This window comes from Phodopus roborovskii, unplaced genomic scaffold (assembly GCF_943737965.1).
Source record: "Phodopus roborovskii unplaced genomic scaffold, PHOROB, whole genome shotgun sequence".
Lineage (NCBI taxonomy): Eukaryota > Metazoa > Chordata > Mammalia > Rodentia > Cricetidae > Phodopus > Phodopus roborovskii.
This window is the reverse complement of record NW_026126571.1, coordinates 8,368,051-8,392,994: the sequence shown is the minus strand read 5'-3', so window position 1 is coordinate 8,392,994 and position 24,944 is coordinate 8,368,051. Positions and strand designations below refer to the sequence as shown.

General features: G+C 37.4%; 1 pseudogene; it reads left to right on the top strand.

Moving 5' to 3' along the window:
* The first annotated feature begins 4,904 nt into the window (after positions 1–4,904).
* The window catches only part of LOC127235826 (60S ribosomal protein L6-like), a 58,077-nt pseudogene continuing 38,037 nt past the window's right edge, over positions 4,905–24,944 (top strand).

The window sequence follows — 24,944 nt, the reverse complement described above, 5'->3', positions numbered from 1 at the left end:
AAAAAAAATCTACCAACAAAGAGGCGACTCACTGAATGCAAGAACAAAGGTTTATTTACTGTTTAATGAGCTAACTCATCCATTCATCATTGTGGATGGAAAGAGAAGGGCCAAGGGATACCTCAAGGCAGGGAACTTATTAGGTAGTAAAACGGGAGAGTCTAGGGGTATGCAACAGTGTCAGGATAGGTGAGCTTCTGGGCTTGGACAACCTGTCCTGTCTTGATTGGTCGATGAGTTGTTATGGCCTGTAGGCCCTCCCAGGGAAGTTGCTATGCTTTGCATGTCACTGCTGTACTGTCTTCACCATTAAGCACATTCAGAGCCATAAAGCACATTCAGAGTCCCACCAGCTAACTTTGATTGGTTCCTTGCCATGAGGAGGGTATCTACTTCCTAGTGTCTAGGGCAGTAAGATCAGATGTGTGCTGAGTCAGAGGCCTACATGTCTTTTCTGCAGCCTGTCATGGCTGCTAATGCAAGGGGCTGGGTGAGTGGCTAATCCCTTCATAGATAAGTAGGAAGATAGATGATAGGTAAATAGATGGTACACAGATGATAGATAAATGAATGGACAAACGGATGGATGGATGGATGAATAGATGGATCGATCGATAGATAGATAGATAGATGGATGGATGGATGGATAAATATATAGCTTTTTGGAGACAGAGGGTTGTTATGTAGCCCAAACTGGCCTAGAACCATTAGGTTTTGGGTGAATACCTTTGTAATTCTCCCATCTCTGCCTGCAATTGCTGGGTTTACAGACTTATGTTGTTCCATCTGGTGTAATGTCCCATTTTAAACCATACAAGTCTTATGCTATTACCAAATTAAAATTTACAATACAGTGTTTTTATCATCTTGTTGCTATAAATTAGGCAGCCAGAGCTGTTTCTTATATTAATGTAATATTTTTTCCTTTGATTAGCATTTCCCAATTACCCCTATGCTCCCAACTGTTGGTAATAACTATGGTACTCTCTGCTTCTATTGATTTGAATATTTCAGATTCCATAAGGTAGATTGTGTAGCATTATTTTCTTTCACTGGGTCTTGCTAATTTTGCTTAACAAGCTCTGTTCAGATCATCTATGGAATTTGCTGTGGTTTGCTTTGTGTTGCTATGATGAAGACTATGACTCAAGGAAAGAAAGTTTGTTTGCCTCACCTGTCCTATTGAAGTCCATCATCCAGGGAAGTAAAATCATCAGCTCAAGGAAGAAATTGAAGCACAGTGCATGGAGGGATGATGTTTACTGGCTGGCTACCTGTGGCTCCCTCAGATTGTTTTTCATACAAGGTAGAACCACTGGCCCAGGAGTGGTATATCCCCCAGTGTGATGGATACTCATGCATTATTCCTAAATCAAAAATGTAAATCCATATCCATTTTCTCAATAAAGGTTTCTTCTTTCCAGATGATTCTAATTTGTCTAAGTTGGCAGAAAACAAACTAATCAAAAGTTCTAACCATCAGAGTATTGAAACAGTTAAGTTCTATACATTCAAAAATGAATATATTCACGTATATGAATTAATATATATATGTATATGTATGCATATACATACATACATATATATATATTATTTTATATTTACATCCATTCATTCCCCAAAAGATTTTTAGGTTGTTTTCTAATTTAGCAACTAAAATAATAATGTAACAAATATGGGGTTATACCACCTGCACACACATGTACTCATACACACAAAAAAGCCACATAATAAAAAACAATTGAAACATAATTCTTTAAATTTCACTGTGTATTTATCACTTTGGAATCATTCTATGGGAGAAGTCACAATGGACTAAGCATTAATTTTTTATGGGTGTTATAGTTTTCTTACAATGGGAAAGTTGGGATTTTTGAGAAAATACACTTTTGCAATATTCCTTTATCTGCCTCAATTCTTATGTTGCTCATTCTGAATCTAAATTTAATAACATATCCTATGCCATTCTTTTGCTCATTGCTCAAGATTCATCTGTCTCCCCATTCCCAGTGGTCATCTGTACAATACACTGATCTAATATTGTAATAATAAAATAAATGAATAAAATAAGACTAAGCCATGTAGAAAGAATTTTTAATAGCCTAGTAGAGAAAACTTTATGGAGAATTGGCAATACTTGTATTTGGTCGCACTGGAAAGGATAATTACATAGAAAGAATTTAGACTCAAGGCAAATTTAAGAAAGATAATTTGTGTTTTGTTTTACCTTTTGGGTTATTATTGTTATTAACATTATTAGTCATTTATTAGATACCTTCTCTGTCTTTTTCTAGGCCTTTGTAGGTATTAGAGATATGGATATCGGTAGCAAGACAGCATTTGTTCGTCATTTCAGAACAACACCACACATGAACTTATAGCTATTATCAACTATTATAACTTCATGCACAAGAAAGGTACAAGATCAAATGAGTCTTTATCCTAGTATGGGCAAGGGAAAGATTAACAAATTTCCATCCCTAGCTAAGCAGCTGTTGTTGAATGATTATTTCTGGAGATGGGAGAGTCAATTTTTCTTCAAGAATGTTGGTCTTCAAAGCTAGCCATGATATGGTCCTATACATGTGCATTTATCTAGCATGCAGGTAGACCCAGTACATGAAAATACAAACAATGAATTTGGTTTGTGAGCACAAAGTGGAGGAGGGACAGGGTAAAGATTGAAGGGGAGGCTAATACATGAAGAGTGTTCATGGGCTTTGGGCTGGAGATAGGCTTGTGGGTTTACATAATTTAGATTCTGATGTTTTCATTCTGTTATTTTTGAGATTATAATATAGTAACACCATTCACCACTTCCCTTTCCATTATCTGAATTCTCCCATATAGACCTTTTTGCTGTCTTTTAAATTCATGATGCCTTTCATGATTAATTTTTGTTAAAAGCATATGTATTTATACATTCCTAAATATGTCTTTTTTTTTCAGTCTTTATAGTACTATTTGTATGTATGTTTTCAGGGCAGAACATTCAGTATTAGATAACTAGTTGGTGTATTGTTTCCTGGGATAGATGGGTTATCCTGTTCTCAGAATTTATTACTTTCTTATAGTACTTTGTGTAGGATTGGGGTCTTGTAGTCTTTTTCTTGGCAGGTTGAATTTGTTTACTGTTGTCCTTGTTTAGCTCATGCTTAGGTAGTCATGTTGGTAAGATTTTTATGAGGTCTAGCATCTGAGATTACTAGGTGACACTATAGCGGCAAACATCCTGATCCTCTGGTTCTTAAAATATTTCTACCCCATCTCTTCTGCCATATCCCTGGGGGTTGTTTTGTAGATCTGTATGTATGTCAGGAGTAGGCTCCATGACTCAGCATTGTGATTAGTTGTAGTTTTTTTTTTTTTTTTTTTTTTTTTTTTTTTTGTAATGATCTCTGCTGCAAAGAGACCTTTCCTTGATAAAACATGAGGACTACACTCCTCTGTGTTCATAAGAACAAATATTTAAAATATAGTTAGGGGTTATAGTAGTTTGGTAAAGTATTGGTGTCGGTTCTCCTCCAAGAATTATTTTATTAGTTCTTTATAGTTGCCTAGGTTACTTGTGCAAGGCATGATTTCCCACTTTTTTGAGAGGGTCTTAAGTTCAACTCTAGAGCTCTTGGTTACCCCTAGATTATGTCACTACTGCATCTTTAGGGTTACTAGGCCATGCTGATCAATGTCATGGTGCACAGACTTCATAGTTGGGTAGCACTATCGGTTGCTTCCTTCTTTTGGAAGGTTGCATGATGCATTTATTAAGGAATGGAGTGTGAATTTCATCAAAACACATCATATGCATGTATGAAATTCTTGAGAAGTATAAAAAGAAGTAAATCATTTACTGTTGGGCCATGTTTCCTCAAGGAAGGAGCTCTACTGATTCCTTTTTATCTGAGTTCATGATTTGCTCCCGGTCATGTTTCTAACACATCTAACTGGCTTATAAGATGTCAAATAACAGTTTCTTCCTTGAACTCTGATTATAGCTGAAGTTTTTACAACATAAATGGTCTGTATTTTAATGTTTATGTTTGGCTTAGTTTGGAAGCTGCTTGAATTCTTTAAGTATCAATGTGTTAATAATCATCTCCCTTTATACCACTATGCATGACTCTGAAAGAACACCATTAAAATCCATATGTAATCTAATTCAAGACATTTTACTTGTCACACAGCAGATATTATATGAATGATATTCTTAATATACAGGGCTCTTACTTGTTTCTCATGATTTATTTTTACCTGCATTGCTTCCTAAAGACCAGGCTATTAGTTGGCATGCTAGCCCAACATACACACAAGCAGATGAATACCAAACACAGATCATTTCTTTCCCTGACTTTCAGGAACCACATATTCATGCAAATATAATTGATCTTGGAGATATGTCAGAAAAGCTCACTTTAATAAAGTGGTATTAAAACTCTCTTTTAAGGAATGATTGGGCTTTCTGTACAGAGCAGTTGGTTATGAAGGAAGGAGTAGACTTATGGTTTTAGGAATGTTACAAGCAAAATAATCAAGATCAATGCTACCTGGCTTTCATTTATTTTTCAGAAAATAGACCATTTTTTCCTCACATTGATTTTTGCTGACACTTGAAATGTTTCCATTTTATGATGTGTGTGGTTTATTTATACTCAGGCACTGCTAGACACACCAGTTTTCAGGGGAAGGAGGAAGACAGCCTGGCCATGCTGTCATTCAGCTCTAACATCCTATTTAAATGACATATGTCACTAAGGACCATCAGCATTTAGGAAAGAAAATTATAGAAAAGTCTTTTAAAAGTTTTCTCTATAACTACAGATGTATTCAAAGTGTACCTCCAAGGAGTTGAAGTAGAGAGTTTAGGAAGCATGTTTGTTTTTAGAATTGAGCTGAAAGGGGGTAATATGTATGGTTGTTGGATCAGAGAGACAAATCTCACTGGAAAATACTTGGGAAGAGATTATGAAGATGAGAGTTCAGATTCCCAGAAGCTGTATAAGTGTTGGACAGTGTGGGAGCCCACCTGTATTCTCATCCCACTGGAGGCAGAAGCTGGTTAGTCAGTCTGGATCAAGTGATGAGCTCCAGATTCAGCAAAAGACCCTTCTTCAAAGTATCTGGTGGAGTGTGATCGATGAAGATACAGTGTCTTTCACATGTTAGCTCCACACATGCAAATGTATACATGTGTATGTACTTACACATATGGGAGAATACATGTACATAAACCGTACTCACATATCAAATTCTAGAGAGAAATTAATTAAACACAGGTTTGACTACCCAATTTATTAGAATCAGTTCTTAAATGCATAATTATAATCAGCAACAGGTTTAGTTGGTTAGGTGTGTGTGTGTGTCACTATAAGGGATGAAAAATGATAGATAGAGATATTACCAGCATGTCATTTGATTCCTGCAGATAAGTCTGGGTTCTACCCCAAACACAGTTCTCCTTTATGGAATGTTTCTTGCTTTTTATTTTTTTTCCAATGCTAGCAGTCATGCTTATTGCATGTGACCAATATCAAATAAGCTCTGCACAATTGCACACTGATTAGCATTTTCCTGCTGAATTTTCCTTAATAGAGGTTGATTGGATGCAATGATGCTGTGTGCACAGCTTCAGTTTCAGTTCTTAGGACACCAGCTACTTTAGCAACATTGAGCTTTGCTCAGAAAAAGTCTAGATTTCTTTGCTTTCCATTTCTCTTTAAATGAATCACATAAATTTCTGTTTGTGTTTATGTGACTAGAATTTACCACAAAGTGCTTCATTAAGGAGAGAGCACATACTTTTCAGGGTTATTTGTTTCTTAATATTAAGGATTTAATATTTAGATACATTTATTTTATGTGTATGAGTGTTTTGCTTGTGATCAAAAGAGGGTACAAGATACCTTGAAAATAGAGTTATGGATGATGTTTGGCACCCTGTGGGTGATGGGTAATGAACCCAGGTCAGTTGCAACTGCAAGTAGTCTTAACCTCTGAGTCATATCAAGAGCTTTTTTTCAATACAGTCTACAACATTAGTGCTCTTGTTAGAGGACATAGTTTTTAGATGCGCAAAGCTTGCCATAGCATAGAATAAATACTGTTTTCAAAAGCAGGTCATTTGCTTCAACCTTATATCAACTTGAGGTAAATCTCTTCAATGCATTACAACTTCTGCTGTTGTTTCTAAAACCCCTCCGATGACACAGTGACCCCACCATAATCTATTTTTTCTCAGCTACTTTTCCATAGCTTCTTAATTTCATCACTCATAGCGATTTGTCACGCTGTGTATGTGAAACTAAAATAGGGGTGGAAATTTTTCCTGCTGCCTCTGAGCTACTAAGTGGTACAGGTCTCAGTCCTGAAACATGTCCTCATAGATCCTTTTCCTGAGAATATAACTTCTCTTCTCGAGGGTTTGATGAGAAATTTATCCATGTCAATTGGCATGTCATTAACTTGACTCTGCTCTAAAGTGTATGGGGTCAACTGAGTCCGACTTCCATCTTAACACATTTTCACTCTCTCAGACAAAAAGTGATTATAAATTCCAAAGTCACCAAAACTATATTTAGCTGTCCTGCTTCATCCGCATGACACTTCTGTTTCATCTGGAGGATGGTAACTGAGTAAATAAATATTAGTTGATTTTGGTGTTGTCATTGTTTTTTGTTTGTTTTATGTTTTGTGTTTTTGGGGTTTTTGTTGTTGTTGTTTGCTTGTTCTGTTTTTTGTTTTGTTTTGTTTTTGAGATACAGTACCATGTAGCCTAGACTGGCCTCCAGCTCAGTGTAGTTGAGAATGACCTTGAATTCCTGACCCTTTTGTAGATACTACTGGTTGTGTAAGTGCTCTACCAACTGGCTACATCCACAGATTCCAAATTGTTGTCATTATGTTCACAAAAGAGATATATTCTGTTTCTAAACTTAAGCAGTCTTCATAAACTATGTAATCTATGAGTATGTCAGTGTGGGGTAATAAACCAAAATACAGTAGGAGTTTGATGTCAGGTAACACAGAAATTGTGTACCTAACATTCTCTAACTTTATACCTTGTACTCCATCATCTTTTTACCATTTTGGAGACATTATATCTTGGAATTAGTAGATTTCTACATTCAATACTAATGAATATAGTGGTTATTATATAATTTCAACTTGACTGGATCAAGAATCCCAAAGGGACACACATGAAGGCATGTGTGTTAAGATATTTTTCGAGTAAACTGAGGATCGGAGTGCCAGCATAAAGAAAACAAGTGACAAATAAGAAAACACACTGAGTATTAGGATTCATCTTCTCTTTATCCCAACAGTAGATCTAATGTTACTCAGTGCCTCTCCCGGCTCCCACCATACCTATGGTACTATGATAGGCTGCATCATCTTAAACTTTAAGCCATAATAAACCATTTCCCATTTACTTGCTTCTTCTCTGAAAATTAGTCATACAATGAGAAAAGAAAAAACTAGTTCTTCAATTATCTGGATTAATTACTCAGAGGTGCACAACACTATGTATGAAAATGACAGCATATTTCACATATATGTTTCAAAAATATTGCAATATCAATTATTTTCTTTTTAAATGATTGCTACAAAGAGCCATAGTCAGCACTCATATAATGTATTTACTAGTTGAGGTAACAGTCTACTCTTCAATTCAAATGCATAATTATCAGGGTAGACTAGATTTTCTTCTGGAATGGAACATGATTCAGCATTGTGTTCAGTATAAAGGAACTGACTAGGCTATATCAGACAACCCCTCTTGATCACAGCAATAAAAAAGTTCTCTTATATCCTCTCCCATGTTCACCTAACAGCAAAGGAAACATTTTCACGATGCATTTTGACAGCCAGACTTCCAACTTAGCAAGGAATTACATCTTCAGAAAAGCATACCTCAAGGTCATTCTGTCCCATAGAGTTTATGGTATCACCTAGCAGACACTTTAAAACTGGAAGAAAATAACTCTAGAGTCAATATTTCCTCCAAGTACACCACAAGTTATTTTAAAAGAGCTTAATGAGATGGAACAGTGTAGGAATAGCCAACCATGTTGGGTGAATTTGGACTGATGTGTTTTAGTTTCAATTATTAATTAAATTGATCTTCTAGTTTTTCTACAGTCTACTGTTACATCCTCCATAATCAAAGGGATTTATCATGCAGTAGACATGTTAGTCAGGGCAGTTTTTCTGTCTTCGCTAAGCACAAGGATCCTTATAAGGATTTCAACAGGGAGAGTGGGAATTAAAAAGGAATAAATGAAACATGGAAAAGCAGATTTCAGAGTACAGATTAACATAAAAGGTAGGAAAGCTGAGGCTTCCAGTCAGGTGCTATAGGTTCATCTGTCCAAACCAGAAATAGGGCCAGTAATTCTCAGCAAAGTTGCTTGATGTTATAAAAATGTCCTGTAGAATATAGAGCTAATGCTTTCAGGAGTTTTATAGCATTGAGAATAAAGTTTCATGTTATATAAGTTGCATTTGTTGGGACAGATTATCAGATTTTTTTAAAAGAGAATCACTGGGATTTTTAGAGTTGAACTACAGAAAACAGATTTGACTCACAGAAAAACAAGATGCATTTAAGTTCTAGAACTTTGGAATTATCTAACCATCTGTAAGAAAAGGGTGCAGGGTGTCCTGGGAAATACAGGGGTATTTGTTCTTACCATACATTATAGAGCATTACGTTCCAATATAAATAACATCAGAACCAGACACTTAAAGTTTATGTAATTATTAATTTTGCTTATCATTTTTATTTTCCTTGTATAAAAGAAAAAAAGTTGAAGTTAATTAAAATGTGTTGTACTTTATCCCCTAAAACATAAATTTACTTTATGTTACATTTTCATTATAAGTAATTGTAGGTTTATGTGGATTTCAATGACTCTTTAGCTTGTGTCTTAGTTACTTTCCATGACAAAAAGCAATTTTGGTGGGGAAAGTGTTTGTTTTAGGTTAGAAATCATAAGGTATGTTGTGTAATGAAAAGTAGGGAGGGAGAATCAGCGAGAGCAAGAGTAGAACTTGTTGATCACCTTCATTTGCACACAGGAAGTGGAAACAGGAAAGAAACAAAGAGTTTGAATATTCAAAGCCTGCCCACAGTTACAAACAGACCCCCAGAAAGACTCCACCTCTCTGGGTGGAGGTTCTACAACATTCCCAACCAGCTTCTGCCTCTGGTGACCAAGTGCTAAAACATGAGCCTCTGGGAGAGATTTCATGTTCAAACCATAACACCATAGCTCTTACGAATTTCAGTTATTAGTCATCATGTGAAATATTATGTTCCCTTGAGGCACCTTCATATTTAACATGCTTCTCACTCACTCTATGGTCATGTTGTTTCTTCTTCTCTAGAGGCATCACATTGTGTTCAGTTACCTGCCATTCCTTCAAAACTGCCTTCTTCCTTCTCCCTCCCTTCCTTCATCCCTCCCTCCCTCTGTCTCTCTCTCTCCCTTCCTTCCTTACTTCTTTCTTTTCTTTTCTTTTCCTTTCCTTCCTTCTTTCCTTACTTCCTTTCTTACACACACACACACACACACACACACACACACACACAAACACTAAAAGCTAGTTTGCACATATGAAAGAAAGTACATGCTTGCTTATTGCTTTAGAAACACCCATGCTGATTTCCATCTAGCTATAACCATTTGAATCATAAATGGCCTACAGGCTCCCATATGCAACAGGCTCAGTTATCAGCATCCTGGTGCTATTGGGTGGTAACAGAACCAGTAGGAGGTAGGACCAGGTAGAAGGAATTCAGGCTGTAGATGTGCTCTTCTTGTCTTTTCGCTTCCTGAGCATCAGGAAATGAGCAGATTTGTTCTGCCATACATTTCTATGTGCTGCCTTTACATCATCCCCCAAACAATGGGGCCAACAAACTATGCCTTGAATCTTTTGCAACAAGCCAAAACAAATGTTTCATCTTTATAAGTTGTCTCTTTTTGATATATGTGTGTATGGCTATAGAGATTAAGAACATACATCCTTGAAATGTATCTGTTCATAAGTTACATGTGTTTATGAAATTGTACAATGAAATTGAAAGTGTCCCAGATGGGATATGAAATCCCTTCTTTAAAGTGATATCCAAGTAATTGACCAATTACTTTAAGATCAAGTCATATTTGGTCAGCTATCCATTAACTCGTCGGTAAGAAAGGAAGTAACTTGAAATGCAGTGCTCAATTTCATGATTTCTGGACAACATGCTTCCTTTTCCTCCTTTCCTCATTCTTTAACCATAAACAAAGTAAAGCAAAACAAAACAACAAGGAAAAAAAGTTCAACAAATGCAAAATGTTAAGACAAAGTCATCAAACAGTTAATTTGTATTTGCTATTTGCTTTGAGCACAGAATTAGGGAGAAATGAAAGCCTGTGACCTTGAAGAGCATAATATGAAACAATGGGGCATAGACATACTCTGAAAACTAACTAATATTAATTAATGTGAGTGAGTTCCAGAACAGTTCTCTGGAGAGAAAGTGCTACAGAGTTTGGAGAAAGAAATCAGCATTAGGATTCAGAGGAGCCTACTTGTTTAGAGCAATGGGTCTGAGCTGAGTCTTGGGGATGGGCAGTGATTGCACATGGTCCAAAGAAATGTTAACAGAAGTGACACTAGACGATATTCAATATTCAATGATTTTTTTAATTGTCAAAAATATTTTGTTTTGCAAGGATATTATTGTAACTGATTTTACTGTTTATGTTATTGTAACTTATTTCAATATTTATGTTACAAGAATGACTTCTCCATTTGGATCACACAACAGACTTGACAGTTACAACCATAGGGATGACAAGTGTCATTTGATTCTTGTACATTTTAAAATTGTGTTTCCTAAACCTATAGTCACAAACTAAAAAAAAAAAAAAAAAAAAAAAAAAAAATATATATATATATATATATATATATATATATATATGGGCACCTGTCATTGCCTGAGGTTTACCTAGAAGCTTGGCAGTTATAATTGAAATTAGATTCCTGTATCAAACAGCTGTGCTGAGTGTTTCTTGGCTAAAAAGAGTTCAAGCCGAGAGTAGAAGCCAAATGAACAGACTGTATTTTGAATAAGAAGGACGGCACCATGGTGTTCCCTTAGGATGAAGGTTCAAGTTACAGTCAAGATTTAAACTCTAGGTGAAGTTAGAAATTACAGGCAGTATAAGATCAAGTGCTTTCTGGAATTTTACGTGGTGATCAGGTTCTACCATAATAAGGAATAGAAAAGGTGCTGTGTGTTGTGGGAAGACATTAACATGTAGGAAGTAAAGATGCTTTTCTTTATGAAGCTTGAAAGGGCACAAGGAGGGAAGTGTGAGAGTAAGAGCCAAAGGACCAGGAACCAGAGAGTGACTCCCAAACATGAAGTACAGTGAGGCTGTCATAATGACCACACTAGTTGACAGGCCAACATTGGGGGGGGCACTCTAAGAGGTACAGCTCCTACAGGTTGTTTAATGGCTGATGGCGGGGGCGGTTTCCTCCAGGGACAAACTGCTGTATAGGTTTTCCCATTCCAAATGGTTAGCACTGAACACCAGCGATGATAAATAGGCTCAATAGTGTGTGTGTGTGTGTATGTGTGTGTGTGTATGTGTGCGTGCGTATGAGAGACAGACAGAGAAGGGGGGTGGGGGAGAGGGCAGGAGAGGAAGAGAGGGAGAGAGAATGCATATACTCTTATGTCAGTCAGTTCTCAGTTACAGCAATAGAATGCTTTAGACAGTCAACATTTAAAGGTAAAACATTCACTGCAGCTCTCAGGATTTCAGCCCAAGATTTATTGAAATAACTGGTTTTGTTCTGTTGTGGAATACTTCTTATATATAAGTTTGAGGAGGAACAATGGCTTTCATCTCAAAGGCAAAACAAAATGTGGGAAGACGGGTGGTCCCCAATCCCTTCTACAGCTGCCAGTGGCTCCGCATCTAAAGTTCTCTCCCGCTTTCCTCCAGCACTTTCTTGGAGACGAGACTTCTAAGACCTAGCTCAATTTGGGGAGATTTAACAGTAAAATTGCAGCGATTTCCTAATTAAATGTGAGTCTGAATAAACTACATGGTTTCTATAATGTATTTTGGAAAATGAAAAACCATTATATGTAGAAATATAATTGCTTGCCAATAATTTGAAGCAGGAAGGAGGAAGGAATCGATGGTGTTTTAAGGCAGTCAGTCTATTACATGAGAAAATGTCACAGATAATGCATGTCTTTACATAACTGTAAAAAAAAAGAAAAGAAAAGAAAAGAAAGCATGAATCTACAAAAGACAGTGAAGCATAACATCTATTTTGGATAATATTTAACAATAATGGATACATATATATTCACTAATTTTAACAAAAGTCCCAAAGCAATACCAATACCAACTGTATTCAAGAAAGCAGGTAATGCTGATGGCTTTGAAGGACTACATAAACAAGTTGTCCCTGGAACCAATCAGTGGTTGATCTGCTCCAGGGCCTCTCCTAGTTGTCAAATCTGCTGATGCCTGATTCTCTTATATGAAAGGATGCTGTATTTACATTTAACCTATGCACACCTGTGCATACTTTACTTTATGCTTAGTTATAAAACCAAGTCTAATGTAAATATTATTCATTGTTTTGGTGTGTTACTTGGGTCATGTCTGAAATAAACACTGTAATGTTCAGAACAGACAAATTTTGCTTCCAGATATTTGTCTTATCATGGTTGGTTTGGTTTACGGATACAAATAATATATACATTGGAGGCTAGCTGTACAGTCTGCTCAGTTGTTCCATATAGGTAAAATTGCACCAGAAATAAAGTCTAGTAATTACTTCAAAAATAAGAAAGAGGAAATATATGCAGTTCCATGCAGTTAGGGTCTAAACATGAAATGTAACAATAGGCTTAAAGACTATCAATAAGCAACCCTTTGCTTATTTACTGCTAATGTTATTGTTGTGATTGTAAATTGACTCTTATCATAAACAGCCTTGTACATTGTAAAAATAAATCTCCTGGCTTTTATGCATTCTAAAATTGGTTCTTAGCATGTAAATGGTCTCCCTTTCTTCTTGTATAAAGCCCATAAGCTTCTAATAAGGCAATAAATCAAATTGCATGTTATTAAGATATATTGGATTCGCAGAGGTTTGTCACCCTTTAAGACTTCCTTGATGGAGAAATGTGAAATTAAGACAATGAATTTAGGTACTGCTGAAGATGGACAGTATTCCATCCTCTTAGTCACAAGGGGACTGAGGCTATTGTTTCTTAAATAATGCTTCTTCCTACCAAGTGTAAGGCAGAGCCCCCATAGCTGATGCTAGGATAATTTGGCCATGCAAGCATGGGGGAAGCCCCATTGAAGTTTAAGTGTGTAACATGAGGACACTTTCCTAAAATCCCAAGATAACTTTTCCCCAATTCTTGATCCCATGTGTGAAAATCTATAGTTTATTTCTCATAACAAAGCCACTTCCATGACAAGTTATAAAGACCAAGCCCTTGGTTCTGGGAGTTCAGGATCTACATTCTTCATTTTGGTGATGGATTTCTGTCCCCATAGAGTTCTCCTTTATTATTAGCCATGGAGGATGGAGGTCCATCTTGATACCCTCATTTAACAGGAGGATGGAGGTCCATCTTGATACCCTCATTTAACAGGAGGATGGAGGTCCATCTTGATACCCTCATTTAACAGGAGGATGGAGGTCCATCTTGATACCCTCATTTAACAGGAGGATGGAGGTCCATCTTGATACCCTCATTTAACAGGAGGATGGAGGTCCATCTTGATACCCTCATTTAACAGGAGGATGGAGGTCCATCTTGATACCCTCATTTAACAGTTATCTACTCTAATAGCCTTTCCCAAACCCAAACTCTGCCCACCATATTAGTATCCTGCAATGATGATTTAGACTGTATTAGTACCAAAAACAACAACAAACAAACAAACAAAGAAAAAGCCTGTAATGTTGACTTTATGTTTTCAAATCTCACTTTCATTTTTGAGAAAATAACAGTGAGAGAAGGACAGTCAATGAAAAAACGTACAAATTAGATTCCATTACAAACATGCTTTCTACACGTTTCTTCGGCGTTGGTCAGTTTTAAAAGATGTACTTTTTAGGTACAAAAGCCTTGCTTACATCATATTTAATATAAACTGAAAAATCATAGTAGACTTTGACTTTAACAAGAGAACCGAAGTCCAGGGAGAAGTCGTGTTAAGCAGGCACTTAGTCATGTTACTGGCACTTAGTCATGTTGCTGATTATCTCCGCTCAGTTTGAAAGAAGAAATAAGTTGATGTACTATCAGCTCACCAAGAGTCATAAGTTAAGTGGCACAGACACAGACAATTTGGTCCTTTGCACCAAAATTTCTGTACTCTTAAACCATTCTTGAAGATTACTTGTAGAACTGAATATTGATTGGCACTGCAACTGCAATTTGTTATGTTTTCTTATGTGAAACACACACACACACACACACACACATACACACAGACACAAAATGTAATTTCTTCACTGCTCTGTTCTTTCTCTCATTCCATTAAACACAGAATAACCTCTGTTCTCCGGAGGTTTTCTTTAAAAATAAGTAAACACAGGATAAGAAATAGTGAGGGTTAGAAAACACCACAAATGACTGGCAAATACTACAAAAATAAACAAACAAACAAATAAACAAATAAATAAAGAGACAAGGCTTATATTATCCTTTTTTATGTATGAAATAACATATAAGATGTATGTTTAAATCTTTCATAATAAAATTGAAGTTACTGAGAATTGATAAAGATAGAGAAGAAGTCATTTCTATTTCTTACTCCCTCCACACACAGACGAAGGTGACCTCCAGATGTATATTCTTGTTTCTTCATGTTTAGACTAGTATTCCCACCACACATTGCACTAAATGCTAGCTTACGTTAGTATAGTGAATTACGCCTACTTCACCTCACACAAAAGCATTTTCCTGTAACATGGCTTCGCCAATTAAAATGTTTCATAAATGACTTCTATTTTCTGGCATATAGTAGCAGCAGTGCAAAGGATATTTATTCAGTGAATGAACGAATGAATGAATGAATAATTAAAAATACTTCTGGCAAGTTTTGCTTGATATCATTAGATTAAGCTGTGTTTTTTATTGAAATTTCATAGAGCACCCTGAATACTCCTCATACTTTTTTTTCTAAATTAGTTTTAAAAATGCATTACCATGTTTCTGTAATTATATGTCAAGTAGAACTTAACATTAAAATTGATGGAAATAATTAAACACCTCTTTGCATATACAAACTTCCCCCAAAACATCGATTTGCATCCATTTAAATTTTCATTCTTGATGGAAAAAAAGAAGATTATTTGAAGATTACATGGGTAATTATGTAAGTTTTTTCAAGGGCACCATGATGCCCTTGCCCAAACATGTCATGTTTGCTCATGATTTGTGTTCTATTTTACAAATGGCAACCCAGACAGTTATGGGTTAGTCTACATGCTAGCATCGTATAGATACTATGCAGCCATATGCACATTGAAGCAATACAATAAATGGTATTTTCCCATATATCCTCTATGCTATAGTTTAAATTTCTCTTTCTTAGATGTACGTTAAGAACTTGTTCCACTGAGCTTGTGTAATATTTCAGTTGATAAAGTGTTTGCAGGCATTAGGACCTGAGTTGTGTCCTCATGTCCGACATGAAAGGCAGAAGGAAAAAGCCTGGCCCTTATTTAGGAGCTATGGGCCATCTGTAATCCTAGGGTTTAAGAAACAGAACCCAGGATCTGGGAAAGACAGCCTGCCTGAATAAATCAAGTTGAAAACAAATAAAAACTATTTGAATGTAATCCTCGTTTTATACATGCATTTGCAAACATATGTATATACACCTGCACATGTATCCACACACATGTGAATATGCATGAACACATATATGCACATGAAAAATATATACGCAGATTGCACACTGTATTAAGCTGTAAGATGTTGGACCTCTAAGGGGATCAAGAGGGTCTGATATTCTCTTAAGGTGTATAATCTTTTAGGCAGGTTTCTTACTTTCTATGGTTTTGTGACTTCCCTTTCCTTATACACTTTTTGTGGAACATTATAATTGCACTTTATTTCCATGGCTATTTGAGTGGCAACCTCTACCAGCTTCTGGCCACTTTCTTGACAGTCAAAAAATAGCACACACATTTCATTATGTTATTTTCAAATAAAACCTGCTTTGTTAATTGTCCATTCGCTCCCCTTCACCCCACTACTGTTAACCTCGGGTCCTCTGTTCAAACGAATAACCTTGGTCTACTTTTGAGTTTCACAGGAAATGTCTTTCTGAAGCACCTGGCGAAAGGCTCTCCAGCTGGCCCAAGCGCTGCAAACACAGTACAGGCAGGTCTTGACCTTTCCTTTCCCTTGCTAATTGTTAGATTACATTACTACAGCTAGCACCAAGGTCTACTCCTCCATTTTCCACCAATTCATTCTTGAGACCAAACACCAAGGTCCAGCAATTAAAATTTGTCATTTGACTACTTGAGCTAAACTGTCCAACTAATTCATCCTAATATACACTTCCTCTTTTCCCTTTAAAAACTCACTTCTCCATAAACACCTGTTGCAGCCCTTGTCCAGTCGAGAGGCAGCCACCTTTTTCTCCTAGCCCCAATGCTTGTCTGTCCTGGGTAATAGATCCCCCCTTTTTATTTTTTATTTTTTCTGAAAAACGTTGTGCTTGTTCTTTGCTGACTAAGCAGTTGGCCCTTACACCTGGGTTTTGAAATATTGCCATTAAAATACAGTGCCTCTACCTCAGTTTCTGGAAGAAATCAAAGTTCAGACAAGCAGAAAACAGCAAATTCAGATGACATATTTACATTGACAAACATCACCAGTAATTCTTCCAGTCATTTCTACCAGCTCACTCACGATTTTCACTTTTACTAAAAATGGAGTTTTCTCCTCCAATAATGTATTCTAGCTCTATTCCTAGGTTTCCCTTCCCTCTACTCCTCCCCTTCCTTCCTTTTTCTATCTCTTATTAGAAAGCAAGCAGGTTTCTAAGATACAATAATAGAATTATAAAATTAAACGTATGAAACCAAATCCAACATCAAAACTGGGGAAACCAAATAGAAGAAAAAAGATCTCATCACATAAATATCCCAGTTCCTGGTACCAAATTCTGTCTTAGTTAGGGTTTCCAATGCTGTGATGAAGAGATGCTATGACCGTGGCAACTTTTATTAATGTGGTAGCTTGCAGTTTCAGAGGTTTAGTTTATGATCATCATCACAAGACATGGAGCCATGTAGGTGTACATGGTGCTGGGGGAGGTAAGAGATTTGCATCTTGATATGCAGGCAACTGGGCATGGCTAGAGCATACATGAGACCTCAAAACCTGTGTCCACAGTGACACACTTTCTCCAACAAGACTATGCCTATCCAACAAAGTCACACCTCCTAAGAGTGCCACTCCCTTTGGGGGTCATTTTCTTTCAAACCACCCCATTCTACTCCATGACCCGCAAAGACTCGTAGTCATATCATAATGCAAAATTGTATTCAGTCCAACTTCAAAAGTCTCCAGAGTCTGAGTCTGTAATAGTCCCAAACTTACTTAAAAATCTAAAGTTCAAAGTTTCTTCTGAGATTCATTCAATCTCTTAACAGTAAAATAAAAAAAAGACAAACATGGTATGTACTCACTCATATATAGATACTAGACACAGAGCAAAGAATTACCAATCTACAGTCCATACCACCAGAGAAGATAGGAAGCAAGGAGGATCCTAAAAGAAACATACATGGTCCCCTGGAGAAGGGGAAAGGGACAAGATCTCCTGAGGGAATTGGGAGCATGGGGAGAGAGGAGAAGTCGTTAGGAGAAAGAGAAGGGAAAAAGAGGAAGGGGAGAGGACATGAAGGAGCGGGAAGATTGAGTCCAGTGGGGGAGGAGGTGGAGAATAGAGGAGAGCAACAAAAAGAGATACCTTAATAGAGGAAGCCATTACAGGTTTAAAGAGAAATCTGGCACTAGGGAAATTCCAGAGATCTACAAGGATGACTCCAAACAAGAATCTAAGCAATGTTGGAAAGGCTACATGAAATGTCCTTCCCCTGTAATGAGATTGATGACTACTTAAATGGCATCCTAGAGCCTTTATCCAGTAGCTGATGGAAGTAGAAGCAGACACCCACAGCTAAACACTCAGCTGAACTCCTAGAATTCAGTTGCAGAGAGAGAGAGAGAGAGAGGAGTGATGAGCAAAGGGGTCAAGACCAAGTTGGGGAAAGCAATAGAAACTGCTGACCTGAACAAGAGGAAGCTCATGGACACCAGACTGATAGCTGGGAAACAAGAATAAGACCCATCCAGGCCCCCTGAATGTGGGTGTCAGTTAGGATCCCTGGGTAGTCTATGGATACTCCGGTATTTGAACAGTATTTATTCCTAGTGTATGAATGGACTTTGGGAGCCCATACCACATAGAGGGATAGTTTCTCAGCCTAGACACATAGGAGAGGGCCTAGACCCTGTGCTAAATGATGTGACAGATATTGATTATCCCCCATGGAAGGCATCACCCATGCTCAAGCCATGCCCAGCGACACAGACCCCTTTCTGTTGCCTGCATATTAAGATTTAAAATCTTGGCTCCTCGAGAACTTTGTCTGTCTGCAGGCTGCCATGCCCTGCCATCATGACAATAGATCCAACCTCTGAAAATTTAAGCTGCCCCATTAAATATTTTCCTTTGTAAGTTTTTCTGTGGTCATGGTGTCCCTCCACAGCAAGAGAACCCCTAAATAAGACATGTGTTCATGAGGACACCATTGTGGGAAATATTCTGAAGTCAGACTAAGCACAAAGTACCAAGCCCAAGCTTTTCAACATATGGGATAGGATTCTCAGTCTTGAGGCTATATACACAAAATGAATTTACATTTTCCTGAAGCCACCTTACACCTCCTGTCCCATTATATTCTTACATACAAAATGAACACATATAATATTTGGATGGTGCATGGTGCATTTTGGCTGCCACTTTTTCAGTATCTAGATACATCAGCCGACCAGCAAGTTTACCTTTGGAGCACCCTAATTTAGAGGAACAATTGCATTACTATGTAAGCCATGCTCCAGGAAATTCAGAGTGATTTCTCAAAGCCATTTATAGTTACTCTGTTTCCCCAAAGTAAAACACTGATAGAGAATAAATTGTAGTGTTCAGTTTATAATAGCAAGAAACTCCCACTTTCCCTTTCAAGAACAGAACATAAAATCATCTACACATCCCTGCTTTATCGTCTTCAATTACTACTTTCTGTCACATTCTCAGTTAGATAGTATGTGGAATCCTAGCACTCCAAACACATTTTGATATTGCAAAATTTTTCCAAAATATTCCAACATAAGCAGAAATAGATATAATTGCGTACAGTGATGAGTAGTATTGGTTGTCGGGTTGACAGGATATAGAAACACCTACAAGAAAAATTTCTTGGTGTGACAGTGAAAGATCTTAGACTAGTAAAATTGAGGCCAACATGTTCTAAATTTGGGTGGTGACATTCCATGGTCTAGGCTTCTGAACTGAATATAGAGGATCCAGCAAGAGGAACACCAGTGTAACTCATTCTGTTTCTTGGCTATATGCTCAGTTCTCCCAGCTCTTTCAAGGCTATAATTGAATATACCCTCAAACTGTGTGCCAAAATAAACTATTCCTTCTAAGTTATTTTTGGTAGATTTTGATAACAGCAATTAAAAAGATAATGAATACTCATGTCTCATCCCACGTGTTTTCCTCCCAGCTTCAAGAATTTTCCTCATGGTCAATGTCATTCATCTGCCAGACAACTGTCAAAATGTGTTTTCTGTCCCAGAAAAACCAGCATTACCCAATATCTTCAGAAATGTAAGACTCTTTCCACCTTAGAATTGAATCATAAACTCTGAGGTAGTCTTTCTACTTTAGATCTGAATCATGGTGGATGCTGCATATTTATTTGTATGTTAGCAAGTCACCTTGACAATTCTATATACCATGATGCCTGATGTCTATTGATATAGACTCACACTGTTGTCCTGACCCAGATAGATTAAGTTTTAACTGATACAGATGACATACATCCTTTCATTTCTAGTGTAAACATTTCAGCATGAAGACAAATACAAAAAACAGTACGTTATCAGATCATTTAACACATTTTAGGTTTGTTTGCTTGGCCCAGAATCCCAACAATGACTGTGAGAAAACACTGGCTGTATGTCATAAATGTTTAGTTTATGGTGTTTCCATTAATTTCTGATATATCTATATAAGAAGTATATTTATTTTATTTAATTATATATACACACACATATGTATGTGTAATGATATCTATGATTTATTAAAACTTGTCTGAGGATTTAGAAAAGAAATTGGAAAAGTCAGCCACAATCTATAGGTGCCAGGCAGTGCTGATACACACCTTTAATCCCAGCAGCTATAAAGCTATGCAGTGGTGGCACACACCTTTAATTTCAGGACTCAGGGTTAGAGGTAGATGGATCTCTGTAAGGTTAAGAGCACACTGACTACATGAAATTGATCCAGTCCTAAAACAAACAACTCACACAAAGGGGATTTTAGCATCTGGGATCATATGCCTTAAATCTCAGAACTAGGGAGGTAAAGACACAAGTGATATGGCTGGGCAGAAAGAAATAAAAGGCAGGAGGAGACAGAAACTAAGAGCTTCTTGCCTCCTGCGATATGTGGAGTCAGGATTGTCATTTCAGCTGGGTAGAGGCAAGATCTATTTGCTTGGCTGTTTTGGTTCTCTGATATTTAGCTTGAAGCTTGAACTCCAGTATAAGTCTCTGGGTCTTGTATTTTTCATGTTATGTATCTATATATGTATAGTGTGTGTGTGTGTGTGTGTGTGTGTGTGTGTGTGTGTAATATGGTTGCCTCTCCATCTGTAAATTGGAAAACTGGCCAATCTCCTGGATCTAAAGATCCAAGTTTTTTGTGAGAACCCTAAGGTGGGTGCTAAGCCCCAAACTCTTGTCCAATGAAGGAACATCAAGCATTCTTAAACACTGAGCCATCTTTCTAGCTCTGCAATTGCTTTACTCTTCTCTCCAATCTTTCTCTACTGTTGTCTCTGTTGCTGTCGTCTTTATTTCTCTCTATATACACACTCCCAATGGCATTGTTTACTATTTCCCACAACAGATGTTGAATGAAATTAATCATCTGTCTTGTAGTTTTCTAGTGGTCTTAATGAATCTCTATGAATGGGTCTATTTTAACATGTGAGTAGAGTGGCTTGATCTATTCCTTGTGTTAGTTAAATATTTTTAAACAGATCTAGTGACTTTTACTTATTTTTTTTCTGAGAACTGAGGGACATGGAATACTTTCATGTGAGTCTTGTTAGCAGTACATCTTTCAGGGAAAAGACTGGTTAAAGGAGGACCATTTTGGGAATGCAGCATAGAGATGGTAAGGGCAAAGTGATTGGAAAAGTTCTGCAATAGTCAGCAAATCAGTAAATTTATAGGATTGCTACCCCTAGCTCCTAATTTGAATAAACTGGAGGGATGGAAAATGAGAAATAATTGAAGGGGTTGATAGGAAATGTAGTCTTGGTAAATGTCTGTCCATGAAGAAGGTGATGACTCAGTCAAAGATAAATCTGGGATTTAATCGTTGTTTCTTGAGATTGTGGTGCCATTTGCAGAATATTGTTTTGACTAATGTTAGAAGCAGGATGCACTTTGGAATTGCAATATCCCCTTAATTTACAGAAAACGTGATTATGAAAGCAATCCCTAAGAAGAGGCACAGAAAGCTGCAAAGGGTCAGATATGCTCTGCAGTGGTTTCTCTCACTTTGATGCTTCAACAATGGGACTTTCTGCCTCTGCTACATTGTTTCATCTTTGTGTTTTGCCTGGCGATTAAAAATTAAGCCTTCTCTAATTCTAGTTAGTCTGGGAAGAGCAGTCTTTCTTTTAATATGCAGTATCAGTATCCTTTAGTTTGCAATTTTAATCATATGGGCCTCTCATTACACATTCTGGATCCTTCATCAGAAAGTTCTCATATATAAAATGAGGACTCTCATTTCTTAAACCTTTCCTTCATATACGTGAACACTTTTGACATATAAATAATGTGCATAAGTTGTCATTTGCCTTGGAGTGAAGAGTCCTATCCCTTGTCTCAAGCACATTTATGTCAAGGGTCCTCCAAAACTCCCTGTGCTGGGTCAAACTGAGCCAAGCTCTGTATCAGGGAGAAGGGGAAATAGCAAACAATTTAGAATGTGGAAAACGTTGTAACCTCAAGAACCACTAGAAGATATGTTGTTTATAATGGAGGCAACAATTGTTTGTTTGACTGTATTAAAATACCTGGGGCGGGGGGCACCTGGAAGCTGGAAGCTTATCCGTACAGAAGGTCTCTCCAGTCTTCCTGACAGTCTCATTTTGGAAATTCATCAAGTTTCTTTCCCCATAGGTTTCTACAGGCAGCTGTAAGTATCTTAATCTGATAATACTGCCTTGGCTGCTTTGTCAGGTATGCTGTTCCAGCCCTTTCTACTTGAGGCTGTAAGTGCTTGATTGGTTAATAGTCATCTTCTGCCTCTCTCTGTATGTTGCTATTTGTTCTTTTACTGTGTCTTGCTGTGCTCCTAACGAATTCACTCATTGAAAACCCATTGCATTGCTATTGCTAGGATGGCTCATTCTCTATACAAAACACCACTATAAATGAGAATTGTCCCCATGAGAAAAATGGAGACATATTTTTTGCTCATCAGAAAATCTATATGCATTTCTATATGATATAAATGTAAACATATATTTAGAATAAAGAAGCCAGAGCTGGATTCCATTTCCTTCCTCAATTCCATTCCAGAATTGTTACGGTTTACTTATTGAAAAGAGGGAACCAGGCGGGATTGTGGGCGGTATTCCCAGGCTGTCTCTCTTGCCAGAATAAAGCTTACTCTGGCTCCACCTCAGAGCAATGAAGCCCTCAGAAAACAACAAAACAGTTACATTACAAGGCCAAAAGAATGGATGTGTACTCTAATATGTCACTCCTCAGAAAGTCAGGCAATTAAAATAGGAAATCCAAGATGTGGTACTAAAGGAATCATGAAATACCTATCAACACCTATTTAATGCCTATAAACACTTATTTAACTTTATTTGTAGCTAACATGCATCGGTGTCTTGTATTCTCTGCTTGGATTCCATCAGTAGGCACACAAAAATAAAGTTAGTGTTTACATATAACTCTAGAAACTTGTGCCCAGAAAAAAAATCATAAGTACGTTTTAGATAGCCACTATTTCTATTGATGTTTTAGATCTTAAAAATGATAAAGGAATCCCCATCATCTGTAGCCTTCCACCTTCCCTTCCTCCCTTTTATCTCTCCGATCCTGATAGGCCTTCAGACTGAAGAGAAGAAAACTGTCTGTTTTCATAGAAGAGGAACATTCAAGTGACAAGTGATTCATTGTTCAGCCGGAGAAAACAATCACATTCCATCTTTCATACCGATAGATAACGTTTAACATTTGAGTAAAGTTAAACATATGACTGTACTCCTACCCTGAAGATGTCTTTGTAGAACTCATTCATTGATTTTTATATAAGATAAACCCGAAAGTTAAGATTTTCATTATATTACCGGGATGCTTTAATGTTCACCAGAATTTAAAAAAAAAGTCATGTAGGGCAACCCCCTCTGTAAGCCAGATGAAGGCAGTAAGGCTAGCATTACTTTAAGGGGAACTAAAAGGAAATATAAAGTCTCTTTCATGTTTACCCTCATAGAGCTAAATAGTTGTGCAGAGGTGAGGTGTGCACCTCAGAAATGCCTATATCATTTATAAAACACTTGTGATAAATTTTCTCTTTGTTTCACAGCATTATTTTAAATATTATTTTACAGCTGAAGAATAACATCTGCAAATACTACTTGTAAGCCATTGTGATGAGTTTTGTTTATGATCTAAAAAATAAAGCTTGTCTGAAGATCACAGTGCAAAGCCAGCCACACTAGTTAGCTATAGAGGCCAGAGAATGGTAACATACACCTTTAAATCTAGCAGCTACACTAATTAGCCATAAAGGCCAGGTAGTTGTGGAGACAGAGTCAGATGGATCTCTATTAGTTCAAGGACACCCTGGGCTACAGGAGATTGAATCTATCTAAAAGGAAAACAGAGATCACATAAAGGTGATACAAGTACTTGGAGTGACCCTTTTTTAATCCCAGCAAAAGAAGGTAAAGACAGGAGTGATATGAACGGGCAGAGAGGGGGCAGGAGGAGACAAGAGAGAGATGTGGTATGAGGGTCAGTAAGGTCTGAGCAGAGCAGGCGGAGGATGCAGGCTGAGGACAGGATCACCCTTTTGTCTGTGCATGGGTAGAAGTAAAAACTCCCTAGTGGTTGGCCACTTTGCTTTTTTGATCTTCAGCATTAATCTTTATATCTAACTCAGAATTTGTATTATTAAGAGCAAACAGTTGCAGAGAGGGAGAAGTGATGAGCAAAGGCTGGAGAAACCCACAGAGGCAGCTGGCCTTAACAAGTGGGAGCTGAGGGATCCCAGACCGATAGCTGGGAAACCAGCATAGAACCGACCCAGACCCCCTGAACATGTGTCTCAGTTAGGAGGATTGGGCAGTCTTCAGAACCTCTGGCAGTGAAACCAGGATGTATCCACAGTACATGAATGGATTTCGGGAGCACATTCCCCATGGAGGGATACTCCCTTTAGCCTAGAGACAGTGGGGAGGGCATAGGCCCTATCCCAAATGACTTGACCGATTTTGATGATCCCTCCTGGAAGGCCTTGCCCTCCCTGGTGAGTGGGTGGGGG